The sequence below is a fragment of the Sinohyriopsis cumingii genome, unplaced genomic scaffold (genome assembly GCF_028554795.1).
Source record: "Sinohyriopsis cumingii isolate HCF-2022 unplaced genomic scaffold, ASM2855479v2 utg001246l, whole genome shotgun sequence".
Classification (NCBI taxonomy): Eukaryota; Metazoa; Mollusca; class Bivalvia; order Unionida; family Unionidae; genus Sinohyriopsis; species Sinohyriopsis cumingii.
The window spans coordinates 876,141-883,531 of record NW_028315975.1 but is presented as its reverse complement, the minus strand read 5'-3'; positions in this window follow the sequence as shown (position 1 = coordinate 883,531).

The following is a 7,391-nucleotide window of genomic DNA, read 5'->3' as shown; positions in this document are numbered from 1 at the left end:
ACACAAACGGTTTACACTAGTGATGCCCATCTCAGCTGAAACGAAGAAGTAGTCGATGTCCATCCGTTCCTCAGTACTGAAGAGTTTTGAAAATAAGATGTCTTCTAAATTCGAAGAAACTTACATATTCAGGTTATCTCAGACGGTTTTGGAGCAGAATGTACTTCATCCGGAACCAAGTTTACCCATTTCTGATAAACAAACACGCACATACACGCACGCACGCACACCCACCCAACCCATACATACATACATACATACATACATACAAACATACATACATACATACATACATACATACATATGTATAGGCAGAAAGCTAGATGTGTGGACTGATCGAGATTAGAGTCGGACAGGCAGATTGACGGATTGGAGGCATGCATATTAAATAACGAAACAAACCAGACAGACTCAAGACTAACAGCCACATTTATGACATGTACATTTTCAGGATTGACAGTAAATGTCACGCCATTAGATGTCAAGAATTATTCCATTTACTGGCAACGCATCTTTCATAGTCTTAACACATTTACCTGCGCCTTTGCATGGGATATCATCATTGAATGATACTGTTGTTAAAATAACTCGCTTTCTATCTCACAGAAAAGTTATTGATTAATAATGCAAACAATTCCCTCCGTACTTCAACGTTACTCTTGAACAGAGGTTTGTCTATAATTGTTGATTCCGTATAAAACGTAATTGTTTTGTAGACGAGGATATTCTTCATTTGTTTTGTTTTTTAAATCCTAATTTTGTTTCGGCTTCTCCTGTATATCGATTTGTGTTTCTATCACCTCATCTCATTATGAAACCGTAGCGAAACTCTAGATCGCAGGACGATTATTGTGTTATATTATTGATCTACGATGCATGCCAATACTGTGTGCTTGAAGATTAAACAGTATTTCATCGATAGGTGTCTTAATATTTTACACTAGTTCAGCTAGGCCATATTACATTGAATTTAAATGATATTCTGCACAGACTGCACTAGGTGGCAGGATTAATTGACAGGATGCAATTCACTGCTAATGATAGTGACTACTCTTGCCAGAAGACAGATCCGGGCACTTTATATTTAACAGACAAGCCGTCTCTGCTATGTAATTTGTCATTACAAAATTCAGGAAGTCTAAACAGAGGACACAGCAATTCAGAATTAATCTGATTTGACAACGAATGGTTATTAGTAAAACGTGACTGGCATTTCTAGCCTAGCCAGTTTGTCTTGGTACATACAATTCGAAGGAAAACATGGAGGATATTTTCTTTTCCAACGTTAATATAGGATATGTCATCGTGTGGTACTCAAAACATCATATTTTTGCAATTTAAAATATAACATATAAAAGGAACTTTTCTTTATATTACATAGCAGACGTATTCCGGAATCGATGCTTTCAAAATTAAACTAACTCTTCAGCACAACACACTCACCCCACCAACTTTGCCTTAATTCACTTTACTTTTATTGGTTGTTTGAATAAATACGTAACGATGGAAGGCGGTAGGCTTTGGTCGAGCTAATCTGTCGCAGTAAAGTACATTTTGTCAATTGCTAAACTATTAGAACCTATTGAAAACAATTTAAGTCCGATTCAGCCATGTATCACAGCGAGTTTATCGTTGTTATCAATGACGAAACGGAACAAAACTTCAGAGAGACGCGAAAGGCGTCTGGTACAATTAATTTCTCAAGGATTAATTTCCATCAATGAATTGTAAGACAGTTTATGTTTCTTTGTTATAGTTCAACAATTATTATTTAAATTGGCTAAGATACAACTGTTGTAGGCACGCACAGTCAAGCGTCGTATGCCATATGGGAAATCTTATATTTCGAGTACGTATATGCATTCAGAAATGAAATCATATATTAACCCGGCCTGATAGAAATGAAGTTCTGATAAAACTGATATTTGTGTGATGGTAAATAAGCAATCCAGGGAATTAGTTTACTATATCTATTTTGCTGTCTTTATAGATACTGTAAATTGCATACACGATTCGCGCATGTGTCAACACGGTATATATATATATATATATATATATATATATATATATATATATATATATATATATATATATATATATATATATATATTGAGAACTTTAACCATAAGTTTGGGTCCATTTGCAAAGTTAGGCGGATGCAGGTTTAAGACGAGAATGACATATGCATTAAGGAACGTTGGACCCAAACGACAGGCAGATCTGACTTAACCGAAGGAGAGCATGATTAGCGATGGATAGAGGAGTACTACTTATTGATGAAAAGCAAAATGTTATTTATATTTATGAGAGAAGTTGTTTCCCTTTATCTGTGTCTGGCTGGAATATTCTCGTTAAAATCTAAAGATATTACAATTTTTATTTAAATTGGACCATATATTTAACAGAGTCAGATTTCTTTGCCAAAAAGGAACATTTTTCAACAATGACACTATTTACTACAATAAAATATGTCCGTCCATTATAGTGGTAATAACGTGTAGGAATTGACAGAACCATTGATTTCTTAATTAAAAGCCTTTCTCTTTCTTCTTGACAGAAACCATGTGCTTATAATTTCCAAGCACATCATTCAGTGGAATCGGTTAAAACGTTCATATTTTATCTGGCATAATTACGTAATTCATTTATGTATGCACTGTATCGCTTTATAACAAGGACCCAAACTCTCTCGAATGTTTTCTACTTAATGGAAAAATTGAACTACGCAATATGATAGAATCTTCAAGGTTTAAGATGAACATTAAGTCTTTAGAAAACTTTTAATTAAGCAAGGTGGCAAAATAATCGTCAAATTCAAATGGAGATATTCGTATCCTGATCTTTGACTACTTGCTGACAAACCAAGTTCAAGAATCTTAAACTCAGTGTTAATGTTGTGTGATATTTTTCCATGCCAAAGTTGGGATGAATTATTGGCACACAAGTCAAAGCTGTCACTTTATCTCTCTTACGAAGATAGACTAATACAATCTGACCTTTTGCTTCTAGTAAGCTGTTTCATTCGCGGGCTTATTTGACCAACTTTCTTTTTTTATATTGCTAAGGACATTTCAATTGTCATCTAATGTGGATAAGTGACTTGACTTATATTTTAGTTAGATATACTATCATACAGATTTCAATGCAAACATTTTGACGGGACATGTTACCTCTGTAAATGAAATATTATATAAATCAACAAACCCATACAAACTTAGATATGATAGGCCTGTCTGTAGGTTACCAGTTCTTTAATATTCTCCTATGTCGAAAGGTTTTGTTTATTTCTACTTTATTAATTAATCGGAAATTAAATAGAACGAATGAATTAGTCAGTCAGTAGAATATTAAATAGAACTGCTGAATTAATCAATAATTTAAAATGAATGTGAAAATGATATCTTCAAGCAAATCAAAACAAATGTGTAATTGTTTGCAGAAATTGGACTGAATTTATATTTCATTTAATAAAAGAGTGTGATCTAATAACTTTAAGATAATGCCTGATACACAATATCAAGTCCTAATTTGGATTTCTTATATAAACACCGGTATTTTGACCTTAAGAAGGCAAGGCAGCTGCATTCTTTCTCCATACAAGCCACTATAATTTCGTACAGTCTTTATAAATACTGGCACCCATACAACTATTGAATATACAGGTCCATTTTCTTTTTTGTTGCCTTCCATTGACGTAACGAATTCAAAGTACAATGATGAAATGACAGCTTAGCGTTTGAACATGTACACAGCAATTGCATTTACGATGAGGACCAGACACTGGAAAAACTTAATTGTGTTTATTCATTTGATATACGCCATTAAACACTTAAGTCAAAATTTGTTATTTTTTAATTATATTGATTTCTGTAATGGGAAAAGAAAAAGAAGAGAAAGGTTTTCAAAAAGGTAACGAAAAATATTTGATTCATCGATTTATTCATTGATTGATTCATTGATTCATTGATTCATTCATTGATTCATGTTTAACGGCAGATGTACGGTGCTTAGGCATTTTAGTAAAGTACCTTCACCGTAGCCTCACCACATCGGCCTTCCCAGCCTGGTCTGCACACGACTGGAAACCAGCAACTTTGTTCCAAGTCCAAAACGACAACTCACAGGGCGACTGCGGCAAAATAACTAAGCATCATTAGAACAAAGTAATTTTCCTTGATACCTCCTATAGAACTATGCATTTCCAATGGAGATAAAATAGACAAGCCAGTCATTAAACTCCACAGGAGCAATTGAGCTTGCATTTAACGCACATATTTTGTTCTCAGAAGAAACAAAAAACGTGATCCGCATGTATATTAAAGTTAATTTGTTACCCCAATATGTATGCGTTTTCAGAAAATCGACTTTTTATTTAGTTACTGGCTTGCCATATTTAAAGCTTTAAAATGGAATAATCTTTGTGTAGTTCATCTGTCTTATTTAATTAAATTGTATATCAACGATACGTAATTGCTTTATTTTGATGTGTCGTTGGTGCACGGAACATTTGTATTCTCCTCAAAGTGCATTGTTGTTATACAAGGATTATTACTGATAGCATAACGTTTAAAGTTTCTACTTCGAAGATGGTATGTATAGACTCGTTCGCTTTTAGTATTTAAGATTGTCAGCTTTGAATACATTTAATTAACGACATTTTTTGTGCACGAGCATGCATCAAAGTAAGTAAGATGTAATTTAAAATTAAATTGACAAGAGAAATCATAAGCTTATATTTAAGCAACACTCATTTTGTAATTAAAATTTGCTGACCTCAACTTTTCCTTGTGACATTTTCATTATGTACGTGTTGTGTCGGTAAGTATTCAGAATCAGGAACAAAGAATATGAATGTGATAAATGCAATCTCAGATTCAATATGAATGAAAGAGCATTTTTCAAGAGATTTGTGTTAGAGAAATTTAAATGTTATTCAAATATGCAAGGGGAAATCTCCAAAAAATGTATTGGCAAAGATGTTTAATATAAACAGTCATTTTGATGACCTAAAACTGCTTAGAATTTCTACATGTCAAAAATAGAATCTGCTTGACTGCACACCGGATGGTATCTTAAGTTATTTATATCTATCAAATTTTTGCCCAAGAATTTGCTAGAATGTTTCGGTCAGATCCCAAGTTAGGAAAACGATGATATCGTTTTCTGATCCTGTATTACATGCCAGAACCGCCTTTTTCCTCAAGCTTTCCTGGTTACAACTGAACGAGCGTGAATAACTATGCCGGAGCCACACTCGAGATTTCAATGAAAATGTGTAGCATTCTTTTAAACAACTCTGTATTATCAAGTTCCAGCAGTCCCGCTGTAAAGAACTGTCAACATTATATTCATAGTATGTGTGATATTGTGTTTTCGGAAACATATTGACATTCCACGTATATATCACGTGGCTATTATGTCTAAAAAATTCTGCGAAACACCTACCAATTGATTGACGATATAATCAATTTATTGTTTAAATGAGCTTTAATATTTTGATTTATTTATTAAATGACATTTAGCTATGGTGGGTTTAGGTTGAGGTGACGATTACAGTTTTCTTAATACGTCTGTTCCTAAATAAGAGGATATATTATTACGAATGACCGGTATTTTTCTGACAGTGAATGCTTTATTGTCAACATTCTCACACAGATAGGCTTGTTGCTACGTGTTTTGGTTTAGATCCACCGTTGTCGGAAGAAGGCTGATTAAACCTGCAGGAAAAATAACTTGTTGAATGAGAATCAAGAGATTATTGGAGAATTTTGGACTGAAAGGATAGAAAGAGGCACAATCTGGGCAAACTGAAATAAATTGTCTTTTCGATTTCCATCTAATTGCAATCATTTCAAAACATCTGTGCAAGGGGTGACTCGGGCGTCTAATTAAATGACCATGTTTACAGGCTGGTCAGGATAATATGGGAAGAGTGCGAGTCTTTTACTGTACAAATCTGTGGGATGTCTCCTAAGGAATAATTTACAGGGCAGCATGTAAGCTTATGCAAGTCAAAATCAGCACACATGAATAAACTATGGCCATGAGTAAGACTTTGTATATATTGTTTATTTTGATCTTATTCATCAAACTATATGTTTGTTTGTATGTATGTATGTATGTATGTATGTGTGCGTGTGTCTGTGTGTGTGGGTGCGTGCGTGCGTTAGTCTTGCATTCTACGTACAACAAATGTTCATTAATTTTAATAAGCTTCATGGAAACCAACAAAAAATGTACTATATTAGGATCTACCTTACACAAAGATATTGACTTATTTTGCAATTATAGAAACTGCTGCATTTGTTCTATATTAAGCAAATATGATAATTGGAATAAAGCTTCCAATTACAAAAGAAATATTGATCAGTGGAGTGACACAAAAGATAATGTGACTATTGCTTAGGTATCGATTATTTCATGCTCGTAATATTGGCTAAATCTGCAGTCTCTCTCCAAGTACAACTCATAGCAAACAGTAGAAAATAGTGCTGAAAGTAATGTAACGTATGTATGAATTAAACAGAATGATAGTTTAACGCGATTATTGTGACGGTCAGACACAGCTTCTGATATTAATATATAATGTGACTCAATATTTTAAAGAGAAGCAGAGGGTATTCTAAATAATTAGCCTACTTTTTTCTCACACAATCTTACAATAACCTACGAACCATCGAAATATCACAAGGCCGAAATCGCTTCAACATAACTTACAACCATCGATATTTCACAAGACATCAACCGCTTCAATACAACTCGCAACCATCGATATATCACAAGGCTTCAATAGCTTTTATATAACTCACACCCATCGATATATCACAAGGCTGAAATACTTCAACATAACTTAAAACCATCGATATATCACAAGGCTTCAATTACTTCAATATAACTCGCAACCATCGATATATCACAAGGCATCAACCGCTTCAGCATAACTTACAACAATGGACATATCACAAGGATTCAATAGATTCAACATAACTCACATCCATCGATATGTCACAAGGCTTATATTGTATTGAATCAAGGCTTTTCGAGTTTGCATGTAAAATTAATTTATATCAAGGAAAATTTTGATTCCAGTCTACTTTTTATTATACGCTTTTGATCATATACATATGCAAATGTAAATTTAGGTATATTTCCTGTGCATTGTTGGCAGTATTTAGTTTTAACTGACGTAGTGGCAAATAAACATAATATATACAAGATACGTTTGAAAAAAGTGTATCAATCAAATACTTATGGAACAGTGTGTCAATCACATAGCTATGGAATAGTGCGTCAATCAAATAGTTACGGAACAGTGTGTCAAACAAATTGCTATGGAATAGTGTGTCAGTCAAATAGATATGGAATAGTGTGTCAATCACATAGCTATGGAA